Source organism: Argiope bruennichi, chromosome 2 (assembly GCF_947563725.1).
Source record: "Argiope bruennichi chromosome 2, qqArgBrue1.1, whole genome shotgun sequence".
In the NCBI taxonomy this organism is placed as follows: Eukaryota; Metazoa; Arthropoda; class Arachnida; order Araneae; family Araneidae; genus Argiope; species Argiope bruennichi.
In genome coordinates, this window is record NC_079152.1 from 88,720,224 (window position 1) to 88,742,848 (window position 22,625).

Sequence of the window (22,625 nt, forward strand, 5' to 3'; positions counted from 1 at the left end):
AAAAAAGATTAAACACATTTTAAAACAATGTCTTCATGTCCTATTTTGTTTAACAATATTGCATACAGAGCCATTTCAACCCTGGTGGTGAGTATATGAACTTTTTTTTTTGTGAGTAAAAGAAATTCCCACGAACTTCTTTAAATTATTACTAAGTTTGATAACATTTCATCCGGTAGTTTTCATTTGATGACCATTTGAAAGTGGAGCTTTAATTTAACCAAACTGTATTTTATAATTAATTATAATTGTCAGAATGTTAACATCAGCTTTTCTCTATTTACGAAATGTCTATTCATATGGTATCAAAATTTGATTTAAATAAAGCCATTAACTGATAACTAATTTCTGAATGCATTGAAATATTGTACTAGTTTATTAGTCGGTGCAAAATTTTAGAGTTCTAATACATTAAAAATAGAATCAAGAATCGATCATAAACTTCTGGTTTTAAAAACATGAAAAAAAACGCTTTAAATTAAACCACTTAATAGTGGAAGAAATTAAGAAGAATATTTTATTACTTACTCTTAATGTTTATTTCTCAAGCTAATTTTTTTTCCAGTTAATTCATAATAGGGTGGATTTTTTTAATGGTTGTAAACTAAGAGGATACTTCCTTCGAAAGTTAAAATTTGGTAATCGAATCTTTCTTCCTATATATAACATTGCTAAATGTGGTCTTATATGAAAAATAAAATATGAGTAACATTCACTTACAGTAACTCAATCATTGCGCCAACGACGCTAAGTCGCCAATTTCACCTTCATAATATGATGGTGATAAAAAAGTATATCATTATAATTTTTAAACCGAAATTAAATATTTGATTTTTTGCAATATAAGCGACGGTACGAACGATTATTATCAATAAAAAAATTAAGTAAAATCCTGGTGACAATCAAAATGTATTCCTGTTTCTAGTTTGAGACAATTCTTCATTTCAGAGCACATATGAAAACTAAGAAACTTATTGTTGTTTTGATATATTTGCATATTATAAAAATCTGATTATTAGTAGATATGACTATAATGTTTCTTTAATTAAGATGTCAACATTTTTATTTGCTAATTTAGTGTTATTTTTAATTATTATTTAAGTTTAGGCATAAATATTTCATGCAAAATGAGGCATAAATATTTCATACAAAATCAGGCATATATAAACTAAATATTTTTGAATGCTCGTGGTATTTGTTAGTGAAGTGATCTAAATGTCACCATGTAGAAGTGTTGCTTATGTTACTAACTTGTTTCCAAGTTATATAAGAAGAGAAAAAAATCATTTTAGAATTTATTATTCTGCAGTTTGTCGATAGATGTTAAAAGTCTTGTTTTTGTGAACATTCAATTGAGTTTTCATTTTAGTACGTATTGTTTTATCGATTATGAATTCTCTACTCTTTCAGCAACGACTAAATATCCAGTTTTATGAATTTTCGGTGCAGAAATCAATTTTTTCAGTGTTCTATTACATAAACATTAGTAATATGGATGCTATACATCGAATTGTTTCCAGTTTAACAGAAGTTTTAGCTTTCAAACAACATTCCATATAATTTTTTAAGGTATTTCTCTAAGTTTTGAAAGAAGTTGTACATCATATGTGTATGTGTGCATGTCAATCCTAAAAATGATTTCTTTATTGTTTTTGTGATAAAGAGAAATCTCTCATCTGCAGTTACATTTTAGAAAGTCTTTGTTAAAATTATGATCCGATAGATTCATGGACCATGGTGGTTTGGTGGTAAGGTCTCAGCTTCAGACCTGATTCCACCAAAGAACCGTCGTGTTAGCGGGTCAGTTGTACTTTAAATCTGCCGGAATCAAATGTCGTCCGTGTTATCTGACTATGGTTAAGAATTCGAGGTCTATCTGAAAATAGCTATAGTGTTGGTTTAAAAGAGAACGTTAATATAGCTGAAATGAACAGTTAGAATCGCAATCCGAATAGGAATGTAGGGAAAGGAGGGTTATAAGAATACATTTAGAATGTATATAACTTCAGAAAGAGATTTAGCTGAGACAGTTTTTATTTTTGTTGCATATAAACTATCAAAAGTGGGAACTGAAAAAAAAGCTCAAAATTTGAAGGAAATGAAGATTGAATTCAAGCAAATAAATAACAGTTATTTTAACTCACAGAGACGCACACTATTCTGGATATTAATTATAGTTAACAAATAACTTTTTATGAAATCGTTTTGGTTAACTTTCCTGAATGTAAACACAAAATTAATATTTAAGTTAATTTCAAAATATATTATCATTATGGAACATTAAAAAATCATCACAATGTGCATAAATTATACAATCATTATGCTATTTTCTTCAACAATTCTTTAGTTTGAAACTGCTAAACCATATAACAATTAGAATTCATGTAAATATATTTTATGAAATATTATTGTTATTTCCTAATTGAAGTTGTATATATTCGTAAAAATGAATTAAAATGAATGTTGTGCAATTATGTCACATCTATCATTCAATGTTTAAAGGTGCACAAATAAAAATAAAACTATTTCGAGCAATTAGTTGATGCTTTTTAGATTACAGTTTAAATAGCATCTCTTGAAACATTTTACAAATTCTTGGTATTTATTTATATGTAGATCGAAAGTGCGACCTTTGTATGAAACTTTCAATTTATTTCAAGTGTTTTATAACTAGTATTTTACTTCAGATAAATAGAATGCAGTGCTTCATGAAATAATTTTAAAGATCAAATTTTAAAAGCCATTGTAAAATTTCTTCACACATTTTTCGCTATTTCTACATACCTACGACATACGAAGGAATAATTTTATTTTGCCAGTAACGTGAAATACTTTGCTCCTTTTTGAAAAATAACTCGGGATATTCCGGAAATAGTTGATTAAAGTGGTGGATTTACGGCCTAATTTGAGTAACTCAGAGCTTGGGGGACTACACCTACACCTCACTCTCAATGCTTTTATATCATCTCTTAAGTGAAGACAAGTGAACCGTAGGCTGGTATAACGAGCACTGGGATCCATAAAATGATGTGTGGAAAAACAATTCAAGTCTGAGATGGTGAAGATACGATTCCGCTTCAGGCCATGAAAATCAAAATAGAATCATTTAGAAGAGCATTAATTCATAGAATAAATAGCAGTGTATCCAAATGAACATTTGAAACAGAATAAATTTTTATTTCTAAATAAATGTATAACAAATAAAAAGTTCTGTATCGTGAGATGCGGAACTTTTCCATTTTGGTATTTATAATAATTATCTTTAATATTTAGAGATTTAACCCTTTGTATTTAAATGGTGCCTTTCACTGACCATTCAAGACGAAGTATCATTTTGATTTTTTTTTCTATATTTTTCTATTTTGATTGTTAAAAATTCCTACAGGAAGGTAAAAAGACGTAAATTAATTTTTGAAAGAAATTTAACTTAAAATAATGATATATATTTTTCGGAGCAATATACAGAGCCCCCGTATTAGACGAATGATTATGCATCGGATTACTTTTCCTAGTGTAAAGGGAAAAATGCGATTTAAAAAATCAAAATAGGAAAAGAACTAAAAAGCTAAATTTTGAAAAGGCAAATAAATTGGATAAATAGGTTGAAATAAAATATTTATGCGATGAAGAATTATAATAATTAAAAAAAATATCTTTCAATGAATTTAGTTTATAAAACATATAGAAAAATGATTATTATAAAAAAATTTGAAAATATAAAGGCTTTTATCAATTTTAAATTCTAAATTAATGATTTACAACAAAAATAACTGATAAACAACCAAATTAAAAAACATATAAACAGCGTTTTCGGAACTGATAATTTCGAATAGCGGTATTTGAAATAATTGCAAAATTTATTTGAAAAACTTTAGTTTTAGTTAATTTTATACTACTCTAAATGTAATAATTGAAAAAGTCAGACTTCATTGATTTTAAATAGAAGTCTATTGATTGAAATTATAACTCTAGTTTTAGTTTTTGAAATGCGGACCAAATACTTTTAGAAGCGCGAGGCATAAATCTACAGTGTATAAGAAATAGAATTAGATTAAAATATAGGAAAAATTATAATTGAAGATAATTTAAATACATTTGTCAACTTCCAAAAGGGCTCTTGTTCAAAGTTCTTATATGTTGGATATTTTTTGGGCAGGATGTACAAAGATTGACTCTAGTGGGAAGAATAGTAATCCATATCAATGAGCAAACGTTTGTCCCTTACGGATTTCCAGTTCACCAAGCCAATTACAGGATCCAAGTCTTTTTTGTTTCTCTTCTATTCTGTAGTATTGACCATTCAGGAGAAAAAAAAATGTAGTTTTTTATCTAAGCATTGTATCAGTAAACCTTTCCGTAATTTATTCTTTGCTAACGAATAGATGATGTTTGAATAGCTTTGATGAAAGAAAGAGATAAAGAAAATAAATTGAAAAAGTTTTTAAAAACCATCTACTATATTTTTTTGAAAAGTAGACTTCTACAAATTTTCACTTTTGATGCTAAAATCTTCACTTTTCATATACTTTTTGTTTTATCAAATTACGTAAAATGTTTGAAAAAAAACTGTGATGATAAAAGAAAAGAAGATACATATATCTGTATCAAAAGTTGGATACAGATATAAGTTGGCGGTATACTTTCAATATACCGCCTTGCATATATACAGTACCATTTCTAGGTACTTTGTAAGTATGATAATCTTTATTTTTCTACGCAGGCTAGTAGTTAATGGAGAAGTTGAAATGTAATTTAAATGACAAAGAAAGCGAATAAGTTTTATAAACCCAATTATAAGCTAAATCTGAATAGCGAAATTTCTGAACATAAATTTCCGAATTATTTGATTTTTTTCGCGTGCGGCAACCAGACAATGTTGCTTGAAACTGTGAGAACCATCGAAGATTGTTTTAGAACTACTAACTTATGAATGAAAGATTATTTTATACAAGGGGTGTTCAAATGAAAACGTCATAACAACGTAAACGTTTACATATTTGCCTATGCCGCTACGGGAGAATGTAGCGAGATATCTAGGGATGCGATTGGAGCCTCCGGAGTAGATCGAAGCATGCGTAGGAGAGAGCAGACGCTCTTATAAAAAGCACTGCCCAATTGACGTTGAAGTGTATATGAGGATAAAATGACGTTCACATTGCAAAATTCGACGATTGTGGAGCAGAGCGGCGTTATCCGATTTCTGACAGCGGAAGGTGTTACACCAGCCGCTATTCATCGCCGTATGGTCGCCATTTGCGGGGAAAACTGTGCGTCAGACAAGTCAGTGAGAAAATGGAGTGCGCGTTTTCGTGCAATCCGTGAGAGTTCGGTTGATGATCCGAGACCAGGCCAGGCAAACGCAGTCATCACGGTCGATCTCATCGACAAGGCAGGCGACCTAGTAAGAAGTGATCGGCGTGTCACATTGCGAATGTTATCGGTGAAGGTGGATGTCAGCGTTGGAATAGTGTGGACAATTGCTCACGACAGCTTGAGTTATTGGAAGGTGTGCGCGCCATGGGTTCCAGCACAATGAACTGAGTATGGGGAACACTGCACTTCAACATCTGTTTCGGTATCATGAAGACCCCGCTTTCCTGGAGCGGATCGTCACAGAACTGGTGTCATCACTACGAGCTAGAGACAAAGCGGAACAGCATTGAGTGGAAGCATACTTCGTCACCTCCCCCTAAAAAGTTCAAAGTCATCACGTCATTAGGCAAGGTGTTGCTCACCGTCTTTTTCAACGTCCAAGTCCAATACTTGTTGAATTCCTCGAGCACAGAAGAACCATTAACTCCTATGTGCTCTGTGAAACAATCCGAAAACTAAGCAGGTCCATCAAGAACAAAAGTCCGGGGTTACTCCCGAAGGATGTGGTTCTGCTCCATGATAACGTGCGTCCACACATCTTCAGTGTCACACAAGTGGAAATGTTCCGTGGTTACAAGTTCCAGTGGAGGCAGCTCGACCATGCACCCTACAACCCGGACATGTCGGCCTGCGATTTTCATGTGTTTCGTCCCTTGAAAAAACATCTGAAAGGGAAGCGCTTCAACTCGGATGGCGAATTCAAGGACACTGTGAAGGACTGAGTCTCGTCACGGCCATAGCGATTCTGGAAACAAAGAATCCTTCGGCTCGTTAATCAAGGGGATCGTTGTGCTCAGGCCTATGGTGTATACTTTGAACAAAGTCTTCATTTATACCCACAGGGTTGTTTCGTACTTTTTCTATTTGAGCACCTCTTGTACTATGATGACCACTAAATTAACTTCGTCCAAATTTTAAAAAACATTCCAGTATTTGATGGAAGTTAGAAATATTAAGGAATTTACCCCATGAGTATAAGATAAAAAGAAGTCCAACAATCTCGATAAAGGATAAAAATATTTCATTTCATAAGAAAATATGAAACAAGCCGAACATAGAAAAAAAACAACGAACAAAAAAATGTATCCAAAGCATACGCAAAGATAAAACTTATAGAAAACGACAACAGAAACGCAAACAGCAAATAATTTTTAAATAAACAGTGCAGCTAGAGAGATTGCTCAACAATGAATACTTCAAAAAGAAAATCCATGCAATTGCCTCGATTTAACTTCTTCGCCTTTATATAGATTTTTGACAGGGCATAAAATTTTCTGAAAGAATATCGAATCACGAGTCTTAATCGTAATTACATAGTATTTTTTATATCTTCGGGAACTTTATTATTTATTTTTGTTACCAAAGTCATCAAATTCGTTACCATACGTTCCCGCGTTTGTCACGGATATCCGGAAGCATTTATTTGGAATCCAACCATTCAACATCCATTTAAAATATCAATAAATCTCGCATTTTTATCAAAAGACTAAATGCTCAGAATAGCAATTTATAAATTCGTAACTCTATTAGGGCAGAATTTTTATTCGAATCTTGGAAAATTTGCGATATTTTCATGCTCAAAAACTTCTAAAAATAGGCACATTTTTCTAGGCACATTCTGTCAAAATGAATAAAAATTTAATCGAGAAACTGTTTAGTATATATTTTTTAACAATTGTTACGTTTCTTTTCTTTAAAAAAAGACATTCTATGGTAACAAAGTTGATACAGAATGTAAAATCATGAAAGAAATAAATTAAATAAAAAGAAAAAAAAATCACTTTTTAAATTAACTTAACCAATTAATAAATCGTATCTCGCCAACTTTCTATGAAGAAAAAAAAAAAAGAAATTTACTAGCTATATTATATAATTTTATTTGAATGGATAAACTCAATAGTATTATAAACGCACTTCGCTGATTTTATGAAACAGATATTTAAAAGATTTCTTTTAATTTCTAAAAGTTTAACATGCACATAGTTCAGATAAAAAATATAAAACCTAGCATTTTTTATATAAAATTTGAATAATTTTGAAAGGAGATTTAGAAAAGAAATTGACTAATTAAAAAACGTGTCAGTTATATTCATTAAGATAAATTAAATGCATTTGCGTGAGTTATAAAGTCTAATATTAAAAACTTAAGAAACTATAATTATTTCTTTTTAGTCGATGCAAAATAAATGAATTTTGCAATATTTTTGAAATCAATAATAATAATAATAAAAACTCTCCCGAATTTTATTTATGAATGAATTAAATGTCCTTTTTTCGGTTATACACATTTAACAATTATGAAAAAAAACTTAGACATAGGAAAAGCTTAATACTTTGTAATTAAATTTGCGAAAGGAAAGATGAATAAGAAAATACATAAGAAAAATTACCTTATATAAATTAATGGATTTCTTTGAAGTAAATTACTTTTTTTTCATCACTTTATTCTATGAGAAACCACACTGAGCTCTAAATACACGAACTATGTTCTTTAATTAAATCTAATGAAAAGACCCTATTTTTTGCTCAATCTTTCATGCCGTGAGAACACGCCATTGAGTTCGGATGCTTCCGGGTGGCAAATATATCAACCAAATACGGTGTTTCAAAACCACAACTTGATATATCTGCGAGTTACATGACCAGAAGCCTTAAGCCTACATGCTGAGAATTATGTATTTTTTTCTTTATTTTATGCCTCCTGTGAGCGCTTCTGTCTCTGTTTTCGTATTCTTTTAAATTTATTAGCTCTGTTGGAGTTAATAATCAGAAAATAACGCTTATCTAAATCATATATTTGAATGGATTTTGGGAAATTTTGTATATTTGAATGGATTTGGAGAAGTTTTGTTTTGTGAGTAACTGACCTCTGACTGATGCATATGCAGATGATTTCCAAGAATATCAAAAGCTAGAAGGGATGTTAATTTGTGATCAGGTGAGGCATGTATGATATAGCGAATCAATTTAATTGTGTATTGCGTATCGTGGAGAGACAAATGATTATGATACTACAACATATCATAGCACAAAAAGAATTAAGTGCTAGCGATAATAGCTCTTTTCATTTCATTCATGGTTTTATTTAAATTAATTTCATCGCATTTCTAATCCTTGCTGGTGATTGTTGAAGCAAACTTACATAAATATTTAATAAAATAAATATAATTTTTATAAATAAATAAATAAAAATTTTGAATAAAATGAATTCATAATAAATAAATAAAATTATAATAAAATAAATATAATTTTTCATTGTGCCTAGGGATTGCAATACCGGTATACCGGGATACCGAATACCGGTATTTTGAGCCATTTGCACAATTTTGTAATACCGGTATTCACAAGTTTAAAAACCGGTTTTTCGGTATTTACTGGAAATTTTTAAAATTTCTCCACTATATGTTCAGGTATCGAGAACATAGCAAAATAGTATGCGTTTTTGTTTTTATGTCTCCATAACGGGGGCAATTAATTAGCTAATTAAATATCAATTCGAATTCAATTATCGAAGATTATGATGTCACTACTGTCGATAGTGAAAAGGAATTGTCTCTTGAACAAAAATTAGAACTAGCGATAAATAAAAAAATTTCAACGAACCAAAATACAATACAGAAATCAGCTATATCCAAAACCATCCGACGAGAAATCGATTTATTTGAAGATCAGGAATTTAGAGGTAAATACTTGGAAAAAAGTATATCGCGCATTGCTAACAGTACCACCAACTAGCGTAGATGCCGAAAGAGCGTTTTCGACAGCTGGTCATTTTTACACAAAATTGCTTTTCAGGCTTAATGATAGTACAATGGATGCATTATGTTTTTTTAAATCACATTTCAAAAAGTTGTAATAGTACCCCAGACTGAATAGTGATATTTAAACTTTTTTGTGATTTAAATAAATAAAATGTTTCTTTACTTTTTTGTGATTATATACTGTTATAATTTATAAGTTACAAATTATTTTTTGTGATATTTACACTCTCTAATAAAACAGGCAAATAAAACAAAGAAACACCTGTGTTTTCTTTCTTTTTCTAAAATTTCTAATACCGGTATTAAAACCGGTATCCCGGTATTGAAATTTAAAAAATACCGAATACCGGTATTGAACTTTTGGTCCGGTATTGCAATCCCTAATTGTGCCCTAATATGCAAATTTTTTTTAATGCAATGAACACCTTTTTTCTTTCTAAATTACTAATATAATTTTAAATAATAAAAAAAATCACTTGCTTTAGTTTCCGACTATGAAATACGTAAAAAAGCGAAACATATGATTAATAGTTCAAATCATGATATTGTAATAAACATTGAAAATTCTATTTAAGTATTGTCTAAATTATAGACATCTTACCGAAATATATATGCAAGTATTAAGGAATTTTTAAAATCTAATGCATTTACAGTTTATCTTTATGCATTATGCTATCCAGATATACATGCTTTAACTAAACAGTAGAGAAATAGATCAATATCCAAATAAATTGATGCATTAATACAAAATTATATGATATACATGAAAGTTACTTGTGATTTAATGAAAATAAGATAAATAAGATTCGTTCTTCTAATGAACATAAATTAATGTTCATTAGAAGAACGAATGAAAGTGTTTTGAATAAGTATAATTTCGTTTATTTTTTTAATTGTAAATTGTTTGTGTGCAATTAGGGCAGAGGCATTTGTTTCAATTGGTCTTTAATTTTATTTGTAAAGGCTTTTCCTTCATCTCTAATGTTGATTTGTGTAATTTTTATGAATATGTTTCAGCGATTTTTAGTTTTGGAAGCCTTTTATCGTATCAGGTTATTTGAATTATGATTAATTGGCTTTTAGAATACTTGAAATTTTAATTTCAAAATACATGTCAGCCTTAAAATATTCTGCTGTAAATTTCTAAGAACTCTTATAATTTTTCTTTTCTCGTGTTCAAAGTATTGAAAATTCGATCTCGAAATTTTTACGACTCCAAATCTTTCCGAGTTCGAAAAATTGTATATAATATTTTTTCTTTATATGCATATTTCGTAATCATAAAAAACATCGAGATATTGACGGATTCAAATTTCCTTGAAAACGAATTGCACTTTCCTGTAATCATGCATATCTGTCTTTCTGTGAACATCATAACTCAAAAACTGAACTAGATGGATGAAAATTGGCATACAATCTTTACCCTTAAATTTGCAGAATTCTGTAAAATGTTCTCTTAAATCTATTTAGAAGAAATCTTTTCGGTTACCAGTATACGATAAACATAACTTCAATACTAAAAAAGGAAAGATAAAATACGGTGCTCAGAATTACAATCTAATATGCAGATCTATATCAAATATAGAATCGCACCTTGATAGGGATTGACCGTCTGTTGATCTATACAATCATATAGCTATAACTATGATAATCTAAAATGCAGTGATATAAATAAATAAATGATATTTGGTATTTGGTTCTGCCCATGCTTTGATTTTAATCACTAGAATGCGTATTCTGTTTTCTGATGCTTGTGTATTTATTTTCTTCCCAGTACTTTATTGACCCCCCCCAAAAAAAAAATCACCAAAGGTGTTTAGTTAATAGGCCTTTTCGTAAATAACAGTCACCACTGTCAAGCGGTTAATAATACACTATAGTCTGTATTTTCTGTAGACTGTTCAAGGTCACATTTTCTACCGCGTTACTGGTACCAGACAACCAATAACGAGGTAGAAAATGTGACCTTAAACCGCCTACAGAAAATACACAGACTATTGTATTACTTTACTATAATAGTACACAACTCTCGTGCATAAAAATAAAAACTTCAGGACTTATGGCGTTCACTGCCTTATCCCAAGGTCTTTGATGTTGGGGACAAAGCATTTTAATTAGAGAGTATGCATAAACGTTTTAGGGAAACCACTTCCGCTTATTTCGAAGTACAAGTATAAAATTCGGTATGTGGTATTTTCAAAAAATTATCAAGTTTATAACAATTTTGGGCCCACTCCACCAATCTCTTTGGTCATCCATTCGATTCTAAGGGAAGACGATAGTTCAAAAAGAGAAACCTATATATTCACCATCAGAACAGTAGATCAGTCTTGAATTTTGAACGGAATCCAACCAATAATGTATCATTTATCAGTCTGTATAATTTTGAATATATCAACGCTACAATTTGGAAGTGCAACTACTTACCGAATGAAATTTCGTATCGCTTTGTCGCCAATTTTGTAAATCTATATGATATTTTGAACTCAATCGGCGAAAAGAATGGCATCTGAAATCCTTCTTCACTTTACTTCACTATATTGTGATGCCTAAAACGGGAGTATTGCTTTAGTATACGAAATAAGTCGAGAGGAAAGCATTTTCTCTTTAATTTGAAAGATAATTATGTTTGTAAAATGAAAGGATTTGTGAAGTTTTCAGCCAGTACTGGTGATCCGGTTTTCTAATGTCCAACAGCAGCAGCACGTAATTTTTAAAAAGCTGTTCGCAATGCAATGATTGATGCTTTAATTTTCTCAAATAAAATGTAGCTAATTGTTACTGTTTTTAGTTTAATGGTTTGGATGATCATAATTTTATGGTGCATGGTGTTCAAAATTTCTCGCTAGTGCGCACAATATCCCAACCAACTTTATAACAAAAGTACATACCTGCCAAATTTTTTTCTGCTACTCGGAGGTTAGACCAACTAATTTTAGTGTTTTTTATTAAAATATGGTAGTTATTGCAATTTTTGTAAACAAAGTATCATTTAAATATGTCTTATTATTATATAAAACTTATTTTTTGCTAAAAAAATTCTCGTCTTTCAAAAATAGCACGTATAAAAAACGACAAATTTTCAAAATATAGCTCAAGTTTCCTAGATATGAACTGTTTTGTAGTTTTCGACAGCATACAATTTTATTTTATGAATCGAATTGAATACAAAATAAAACTATAAATGGATTATATGCGTTTTTTATCTATTTTTCCTGGTTTTTTTTTTATAGATTTAGTATGACAACTTTACTTGACTTTATAATTTTTTTTAATTATTTATTTTTTGCCAGGTCCTTTATTCGGTAATGCATATCTTACAATTTAATCATCATTATAGTTATACTTCTTTAAATATTTTTGTATTTTTAAAAAAGGTCTATTGATATTTTTGAGCGCCCTCTATTATTATTATTATTTATTACGAGGTCTTTGCTTGCTGTTGCTCTTTAAAGTTCAGATTATTTTTTTCCTGTCTGTAACTATGGCAACAGACAGCAAACAAGTGTAGGAGTTTTGATGTTAAATTTTAATTCGAAATACATCTAAATATATTTTTAGAGTTTAATATTTTTTCCTAAGAATTCGAAATACTAGGTGTTTGTGAAATATTACTTATATATATACTCGAAAAACTAAATTAAAAAGTGTTTATAATTATCGTGAACAATTTTAAATATTTTAAATTTTTTTAAAAATATAAGTGAATGAATAATTTGCGAATGAAGTTAGAAATTTTGATATAACTAGTAATTTTTTTGTATAAAAGAAATTTTACTTAAACAATTAAATAATATTATTTTATATTTCTGGTTTCTTTAAAAGAGAAAGTAAATTGTGTGTTTTTTTGTTGTTGTTTCTTGAATTTAAATTTACTGCTAGTATCCAATATATATTAAAATTCACTGAAAGAAAGATTTACTTACAACTTTGTATCGGACTGAATGAAAAGAAATAATTAAAGAATATTATCGACTTTCCTTTTAGTAAATAAGTCCTAAGTATCATTCTTATAAAATATGCGTTTTTTTTTTTTGTTAAATATCAAAGAAGAAAATGTAGAGAAAAAATAATTATATGTTTGCACAAATTTTAAACTGTTTTAAAAATGCCGATAAGATTTATGAGTATTCATTCTTTAATTGAACTAATTAAAATTAACTAAATTTCCAAGTCAAAGTATCTCATTGCTTGGAAATTAATTTACATTCTTATTGATTAAATCATTGATGATAACATGAACATTTTTTTTCAAAAATAAAATCTAATTGATTAAATAAGCCTTCTTATAAGAGAAACAATTTTTTTTCTGTCTTATAGAAGTTCCTAGCCTTGAAGATGAAAATTAAAAATACCTATTATTTGGATGTTCCACGCATCTTTAATATGACGTATTTATAAAGAAAAAGAATGCTTTATCATGATGTGAATAAGTAATTACTCGCTTTATGATTAAAGTAAATTCTTAAAAAATATTCGGCAACCACTTCATGAAAATTAAGGAATAATTTATTATATATATTTATGATTAATATTAAATAAATTAAGGATAATTTATCGAAATTCGTCAGCTTTTGACTAAAATATTAATTGAACAAAAAAAAATTAAAAATCTCTTTCATTCATCTTTTCATTCTCTTAACCAAATTTACCTACACTGCTAGTAAATGCTGTTGCTCTATGAAAACGACAATACTATGGAAGAGATTTCACATTTGAGTTTAGAAATTAAAACTCTATTTAGGTCTCAAAATGAACGTTGTCACTTCTGACCGACGACATAATGAGAAGTCTTCAAAAGCATCTCAACTTTTGTTATTTAAATTTTCAGCTTCTGCCGACCGCGTATTGTTAAGCCTTGAGGGTGTTCCTTGAATGAAATTAAATTTGTAGAGTCAGATGCAGGGGGAGGAAAAGGATATATTCAGTTAACTACAAAGCTAGGTTTTAAATAAAATATTTCAACCGGTACTAGGATATTAAACTGACATAGGCAGAGAAAGTAATTTTAATTCCTGCAATCTGATACTGAAATTTCTAAAGTTTGACAGCTACTAGCTCACCAAAAACGTCCAAAAAGTTTAAGCATTCAAAAGTTACTTCAAATGCTTCTGGAGTTGAAAATTTAAAAGGATACTTTTAAAACTTTATGCGGAGAATTTTTTAATTAACTGATAGTTCCAACAAAATTTTAGGATTAAAATCTTTCTCGTTTGCATATTTTTATTTGATTTAGTGATGAATATATTATCGCATCATTAACTTTGATCATTGCTTTAAGTATTTAATCTCAGCATTAACTTTGATCAATAAAAAGTGGAAGATATTTGTAAGCATGAAAATTAAGGCATTGAAATGAACGCGAAGCATGCGTCTTACATAATATTTGCCACATATTCGTTTAGATAGCCGATTTAAAAAAAATGATTGTTTTTATTGGAAAATGCATAAATTGTCGAAAATGAATCACTTTAAGTACTTTAATTCGTGTGAAGTAATCAAAGACTACTTCTCAGATGATTGTTAGACACTCATTTGGAATGATTAGATATTTAAAATATCGGAGATATTAAAGCGGTGAAAATTAACAAGGCGACAGAAAAAGGATAAAAGGTTCATGTGTTGTAATTATAACATGTCATCTCATAATAAAATAATCAATATATCATCAGAATATGATAAATGCTTCACATATATTTAAATGTAGAAATTTTGATGCACAGATGTTATATTTTAAAACAAAAAGAGCTGATCAACTTGTTATTCTCTTTTTCTTTCGATTGGGGCACTTTCTTATAATTTCATTTTCAGGCTACAGGGAGTATTTTCATTTTATTTCTATGTGATAAATAATCACTTGCAGTTAGAAAGTTCTATGATGAAGGTAATAATTGAGTTAAATCTTTCCCAAGAGGTATAGGCTACGATGATCAATTATGTAGTCATTATTCCATAGGTATTGTTTTAAGCTAATGTTCATTTAATAGTCAGTTTTTAATTACAAGGAAAGTTTAGTTAGTAAGCTATCGTAGAAAAATGAATGTTAAATTAAAGATACAGAAAACCTTCACTCGGTTTATATATTCTCTTTTGCATAAGATACAGAAAAAATAGTCGCATAAAATTGTCTATTAAAAGTCTGTGCTGACTCTGAAGTCTCATCTAGTTTGAACACTTAGTTGTTTTAAGATCCATAGAACCCAATGAACAATGGATTTAGTGATTAAAAAATCTTATCTGGTTTCTTTTTTATAAATATTTACTTATTCAAATGACATAAAAATATATATATACTTTAAAAATTCTAGTACTGTATTCGCTTTTGCTTTATAATTTGCAAAATTTAGACACTTTTTTTTCCAAAATATATAAAACTAAACAAATAATATCCTAATACATATGTTCATGAATTATTCAATACAAAAGAGAAATATTTGATCATTTATAAAACAATTGTAGCGAATGTTATTTGAAATCAATATATCTATAATCCGTCTATCTTTATGCATTTATTCAATTGTATATAAAATCGCTTATGTATCTATAGAGTCAAAATCAGCGGACTTGCTTAGGAAACAACTTGTCTCATTTCTTTTCATTTCTCATAATAGGATACGCAAGCAATCTTAATAGCGAATAACAGAACATGAAATATCTAAAGAAGATAGGAATAAAAATTAGCAGCGTAGTTGCGCAATTGTTAATCTCCTCTTCACTATTAAATGTATTTTAATTAGTTGAGAACAATAGGCTTAGGCTTCTAGGAAATGTAAATAAATTATTCTGTTATCCTACTTGAATGCCTATGAACAGAATACTCCTGAAAAAACAGACAAGTCATAACCCCTCTCCCAATTTACTATGAAAAACAGATTTTAATTCTAAAAAAATCAACATGATAATTTATTACTATTCAATACTATAAAAGATTAGTTTAAATAAAACTTAAGAATTATTTATTACTTAAATAAAAATCATGGTAGTTCTTTCCCAGGTATCATTTAATGCAATATTATGTAATATAATAGTCAATAATAGTGTGCAATATTAAGAATATTGTTTAACATCATATAATATTGTACACTACATTTAAACTACTGGAATTTTATAGCTTTCAATCCAATAAAAGCTTTCATTTTAAACACATTTATACTTCTAACATCCTTTGACATTATATTTCGGGAAAATTAGTTTAAATGAATCCATTAGAACACCACTAAATATCTAATCTTTGTGTCGTTCTCACAAAGTCATCCAGATTCAATAATTTTTGTTTTATCTTTTAATAAAATTTTGCTGGAAATATTTTTTTACAATATTCTTTGCCATGGTCCGTTCACCTTTTGGAAAAGGGTCTTAAAACACATGTTTTTTTCTAAGAAAACTAGACAAAGTTATAGAATATTTATATCGTATCACTGTCTGAATCATGACATTCGGTATTTGAAGCATAGTTGTTCCCAACTTTTTTTTTTATCAGAAGTACTTTTATATTTTATGAACCACAATTTTATTTATTTAAATATGCAATAATCGTAAATATGAAGTATGCAAATATGGAATATGCAATTTATTTAAATATGCAATATGAAAATATGGAATATGCAATCTATTTAAATATGCAATATGCAAATATGGAATATGTAATAATCGTCTATAAGCTCGTAATAGCGATTGCGAATTAACCAAATGCGATATTTGAAAGCAAGTCTTATAAAGTGAGTTCGAGAAACAAGAACAAACAAGCTAGATTTTAATATCAGAATCATTTATATACGATGGAAAATAGCAATAGCAAATTTCTCGTTTACGAAGAATATGATCTCCAAAGAGATTTCAAAAGGATTAGTTCATATTTGATTGAAGAAATGTCTAAAGTTAGACTGAAGTCGAGGTAATGTGTTGGTGACACAATACCCACCATTCATTGCTAATTTCAATCATGTTCACAAATTAAATGTCTGGAAATCATTGAAGTTCAAAAGGATTACAGATAGTAACTAAAATTTTAGCCAAAAATACAAGAGGAATTATATAAAAATCTTAAATATAGTAATATACTATATCGGTAAAAACGAATGAATAAAAAATAATTATAAACTATTTTAACATTTTAAAACCACTTTTTATATTCTAACGTGGATATAAGTTTATCTCCTCTATCCTATGACTTATTTTGTCAGATAATAAATAGCTTTAGTCACATATTTTATTATTTGATATCTCTATAAGTAAAAAAGAAAGAAGCTTATGCCGTGTAAACTTTTATACGAATACAGTATATGTAAACATTCGTTAATTTTTTATATAAATCGGAATTAATATTTACGCTCAATAAATTTAAATAAAAGTCAAATTTCAATATTAAAACTGGCACATATTGTATCTATAGCAATCGGATCAATATATATATATATATATATATATATATATATATATATATATATGTTTACAAAGCACGGACTCATTAGTAATGGAATGGCGTTGTTTTCCACGATGACTTGAACAAGTAGGTTCGTATTTTTCTCAACTAATACTATGTCTCTTCTCTCGGGCAATGAAAATTTTGGCAGAAAGTGAAGGAGAGGAATAAACAAAGAAGCAATGATTATGTGTCGGATGTGAATGATAGTAGAGACATAAATCTGACACTAAGTCGTCTTCAGACATAGATTAAGTAGAATCTGTCAGTGAGCTCAGGGAGACATAAGCCGGTAGGGTAAGTCCACAAATATGCACTTCGGGGAAGAAATTAAAGCGGGCTTCAGATCGAATAGAATTCTATCTCCATCATTATTATCGTTCGGTTGGAGTGAATACCAGTTGACTTAACCCTCTATCAGGTATAAACTTCATTTCTGTCCGAAATCAATTGGAAATAGTTTGGAATATTATTTGCAAAAGCCTTGATAATCGAAGATTCAACTTGAAATATCCATTCTATTAGGAGTTTTGAAGATTAAGACTAAGATTTCAAAATTGATAAAAGGTTACTTCATTTCATTTGTAGTTACTATGGAAGCGTATACTATCATAATCGTTTAATAGAAAGTTGCTATTGCATTCGCTATAAAGATTCTGAATGGTTATCTAAAATTGATACGAATAATACTAATATGACAATTTTTTTAGTTTCAAGATTATCTATGACCTCTAAAAATAATGTTTGAGAAGAGCAAGCAATTAAAAAAATATATACATAAAAATATATCAAAATGACTTATTATAGATACGTAATTTTAAGAATTAAAACTTAATGCACAGTTTATAAGAGATCGCCATCCTAGATATGATGCATATAATAGTCCAGTCTATAGAAAGGTTAAATCAATAACATTCTTCGTATTTAATACTAAAAATATATATACACTTTATGCCTACTCAATGTAAAAATATTTCTACTCTACTAAATATTTAGAGATGGGCATATAATATCAATTGCAAAAATGGCTTAAAGGATGCAATCAATTATATTTAATGTTATTTCAGATAATAAATATACTTTTAACAAAATGGTGAATCCTGATTTTGTACATGATTTCCTGTATTGATTGGTCATATTTAGTTAAATATTTTTGTACATTTTAAAATTAATTAATAGTTTAAAGAAGTATTTTCATCCTCCTGAGATCAAAATGTAAATATCTCTGCATTTTAACTACCTAAAAGAAAATCATCAGATCAACGAACTGCATTTTTCTGACGGAGTTGGCGATTGGTTGACAGTTTTGAAAATTAAAACGCTATAACTAGATCATCAAAGGATGTAATATTTTTTATCCTTTAAAGCATTTTTGGAAATGGAACTGTATGTTTATATTTCACTTTTTTTAACATTAAAGTTAAATTAGTTTTGAGCTCTGTCTAAAGTGAACACCCTGCATACTATTTAGTCCATATGTTGTATAATCATAGACTGAAGGAGCATTCAAGATATCGCATGGAATTTTGAAGAATGGAGAATTGCGCTTATATTTAATTTTTACTTTTTCACTTATAGACTATTAAAAGCAATCTCAATTTGGAATTACAAGTTTTGATTTTAAGAAGATAAAAGCATTTAGTGAAATCAAATCATGATTTCTAAGTTTATAAGAAGATCGGAGTATTTGAAGCCTTCAATTGTAACTTTGAAATGTGAATTATTATTGGAATTTATAAAATAAACCTCAATAAGAGATATAAACTACCTTAAGCAAACATCATAAATATAAATAGATGGTATCAAATAAATGTTTACAAAGATTGTAACAGTTACCCGATCTGCACTTAATCGACACAACTCTTCCTGCATATTTGTAATAGAACATAAACGCCATATTTTAAACTTATACATCATAAACGATGCATTAAATTGAGCAACAAAATCAAACATACGGAACAAATTACTAATAAAAATAAGCTTACCTTCCAATCCATGTCATAAACGACAACGATTATTACTGATGCCACAAGAATAAAAGAAAAGCGATCGACAAGAAATCTCACTCACGTTTATTTCCTTTCTCTATAAGTCTATTTAGAAGATGGCAGACGACATTTAATGCGCAATGTGCATTTACTTCAGATCTAACTTGACAGGAAGGAATTTTTCAAGGTGACAACTGCAGTTAAAAAAAAATCCTTTACTTTTTAGAACTGTCTAAAACTAAGAAAATCCGTGATATAGTTAAATTTCATTTCTGAATTTTTTTTATACATTTGAAAGAAATCTCAGTTTATAAGGGATATTTCCCTTCTTGTATAAGTCTTGTGACGTAGTGAACGTGTTGTAAACGTTAACGACGAAATTTTTGAAGGATGGAATTTTATATCTTTCGGGTTTCGCACAGTAAGTATGTTAAAACATAGTTTCTTTACTTGTCTCTAATTTACGATTCATAATGGAATAAGCAAATGTTTTCTCCGACTTATTGCTTGTAATTTTATTAATGCAGATTCAAATTTTTATTAAATAAATCAATTAACTGATGGTAAAATTCCTAAAATCAAGAAAAATTCCTTAGAATTGTTAACAACACATTAGTATATAAAATTTAATAACTTGCCGGCGTCCTGTTGTTTGTTTGTTTGTTGTTTTATGGCACAAGAACCATATTTGAATATACTGCGCCAATCAAACGGTAAAATGAAAGCCGAATATTAAACTCTATGATATTAATATAGAACTTTATAAAAGATCGCATTGCAAAAGTTAAATATACGATATTACAAAATTAACATATATGCCGGCGTCCTGGCATAGGAGTAGCGCATCTTCCCCGTGATCTGGGCGTCCCGGGTTCGAATCCCGGTTCGGACATGGTTGTTTTTCATCTGTGTTCTATCTGTGAGGTGTGTGAATGTGCCCCACTGTGAAAAGGGGTTGTGCAAGCGAATGTGTGTGTTTCATCTTCATATGAACTAGAAGTCGGACTTCTGCCCTCGGGTGCTCAGGGGTCTTTACCCTCAGAAGCTACTGCACTCCCTTTCCGTGGTAATGCGGACACGACATCATCATTTATTAATTTTAGCACGTCATGATGTATGTGTAAAATCGATTACAAACTTCCATTTTACCAAACATGAAATATGTAGAATAAAATTACATATATATGCTAATTATGTATGGAATAAATTTTAAACGTCTTATTCTTTATTATTATATTTTATGTAAGCTTACAACCTGTATCAACAATATAATAAATAATAATAATAACTCTCTATATATACCCAGCTGTTTAAGGAATTAATGATTGTGATTCCATGCTGGAAAATGAAGTGGTGTTGCCTTGTTGTTGTTGATATGAAAAAAATATAATTCAAGCTTCCAGTTAAGTAGAAGGATAATTTTTGATATTTTAGGTTTTCATCGAAATAATTTGATGTTAAATCATTAATTAAAAATATAACAAAAATTCTTTAACAGATTATCAAATTTTTTCATTTCACAGTGAAATTCTGTACAGGGGGACAGTTGCTTTTTTTGTTCTTTTAATTCGTATGTTGCCACGAGTAGCAACTAGAATTATTGATATTTTGTGTTTTATTTATATCATCTAGAAAAATTATGATGCAAAATTTTTAGTAAATGCCTGTACTTACATGAACTTTTTTACAACAGCTTTTTAATAATATGAAAAACTTTGTTTTTTGTTGTTGAAGGACAAACACCTGTTGAATAATTATTTATATAAATTGTTAGAAAAAAATATTTATGTCTCAAAAAATGTTAAAAATCTTTATGAAATATTTATGAAAAATCTAATTATATATCCAGTAAGTCATTAAAATAAATCTTTTATTATAGCAAATAAAAATTCTTCTTTAAATATAAAAGGATTAAATTTTTAAGAAATTGTATTCATTCACTACCAATAAGTTAAAAAAAATTAAATGTATAAATTGGCAGTTTTTTATTCTATAGTAACTAGTAAAAAGTAATAAAATTTTAGTAGGCAGGGTTTTTTTGTAAAGTGAAAAAAATCTAATATTTTAATGTCACAATTTTAAAGAATTACAAACTGATAATCATTGCAAAGCACTGCAGAGAGTAGAAAAATGTTGCCTAAAATTATATTTGTAAAAATAATGCCAAATAAGTATAGTGAGATAATCATTGAAAATCTTCCCTGGATTAAATATAAAATAAATTTTGACATGAATAGGAAATGTTATTATTGTAAGAATAGAAGAATAGTCTTCAGAATGCTATTTTCTCATCTCTTATTTAATAAGCTACATATAACATATTTGAGAAGAACAATAAACACAACAACAACAGCAAAAAAAGATAGACAAACCACTTTTTAAATATTTCACTTTTTTCCATTTTGCAAAATAAATTTCTTGCTCAAAAAATTTAATTTAAAATTTTGAAGAATGTTTGAAGTATCAGTATTATCTCTATAGCGTATTTGCATGTAAATAGAATGAAAAGAAATGCTCATCAGATATCACTGTGAATGTTGGAAATATATCCATCATAGCATCTTTTCTAATAAAAATACATGGCGCCAGATTTTCCCCGATGCATATAAAGCATCGCATCTACAATTATATTATTCATGAGAAGATAAAGAAAGAAGAGAAACGGGAAAAAAGTACATTTATTCTGACTGTCCAAACAGTTTCAGATAATTTGCATCTTCACTTTGTTTGAACTGTGAGCTTTGCCTTTGCTACTGGCTACCAAACTACGCAATTTAGCACGAAAGGGGGAGATTCTAGGAAATAAATACTTTCAATCGATATACTAAGTTGACGTCCTTGGTCTACCCATACTTAGTTGTTTACCAGCCAGTGTAAGTGGTTTCAGAATATATATTTTTTAGATTCGATCGGGATTCTAGAAAGTATACTTTCTACTTTCGAACTGAAAGAGAAAATATCGTGTTTAGATTATTCATAAAAATATAAAATTATAAAAGACAGATTTATTTTTAAATATCTGTTTGATATGTCATAAAAGTAATCGATAAGAACTGACATTTATATGTGATTTTCAAGTCT

General features: G+C 28.8%; 1 protein-coding gene and 1 long non-coding RNA gene across 4 annotated transcripts in view; one reads left to right on the top strand and one right to left on the bottom strand.

Annotated features, from left to right (window-relative positions):
• Nucleotides 1–19,876, bottom strand: part of LOC129959349 (uncharacterized) — a 336,984-nt gene extending 317,108 nt beyond the window's left edge. For all 3 annotated transcript variants that reach the window (XR_008783419.1, XR_008783417.1, XR_008783418.1), the window contains exon 1: nt 19,542–19,876. This is a non-coding gene — a long non-coding RNA (uncharacterized LOC129959349). The remainder of the gene's footprint in view (nt 1–19,541) is intronic.
• LOC129959334 (calponin homology domain-containing protein DDB_G0272472-like) overlaps nt 1–22,625 on the top strand; it is a 207,004-nt gene that overhangs the window by 23,858 nt on the left and 160,521 nt on the right. The gene's annotated exons all lie outside the window — the stretch shown is intronic.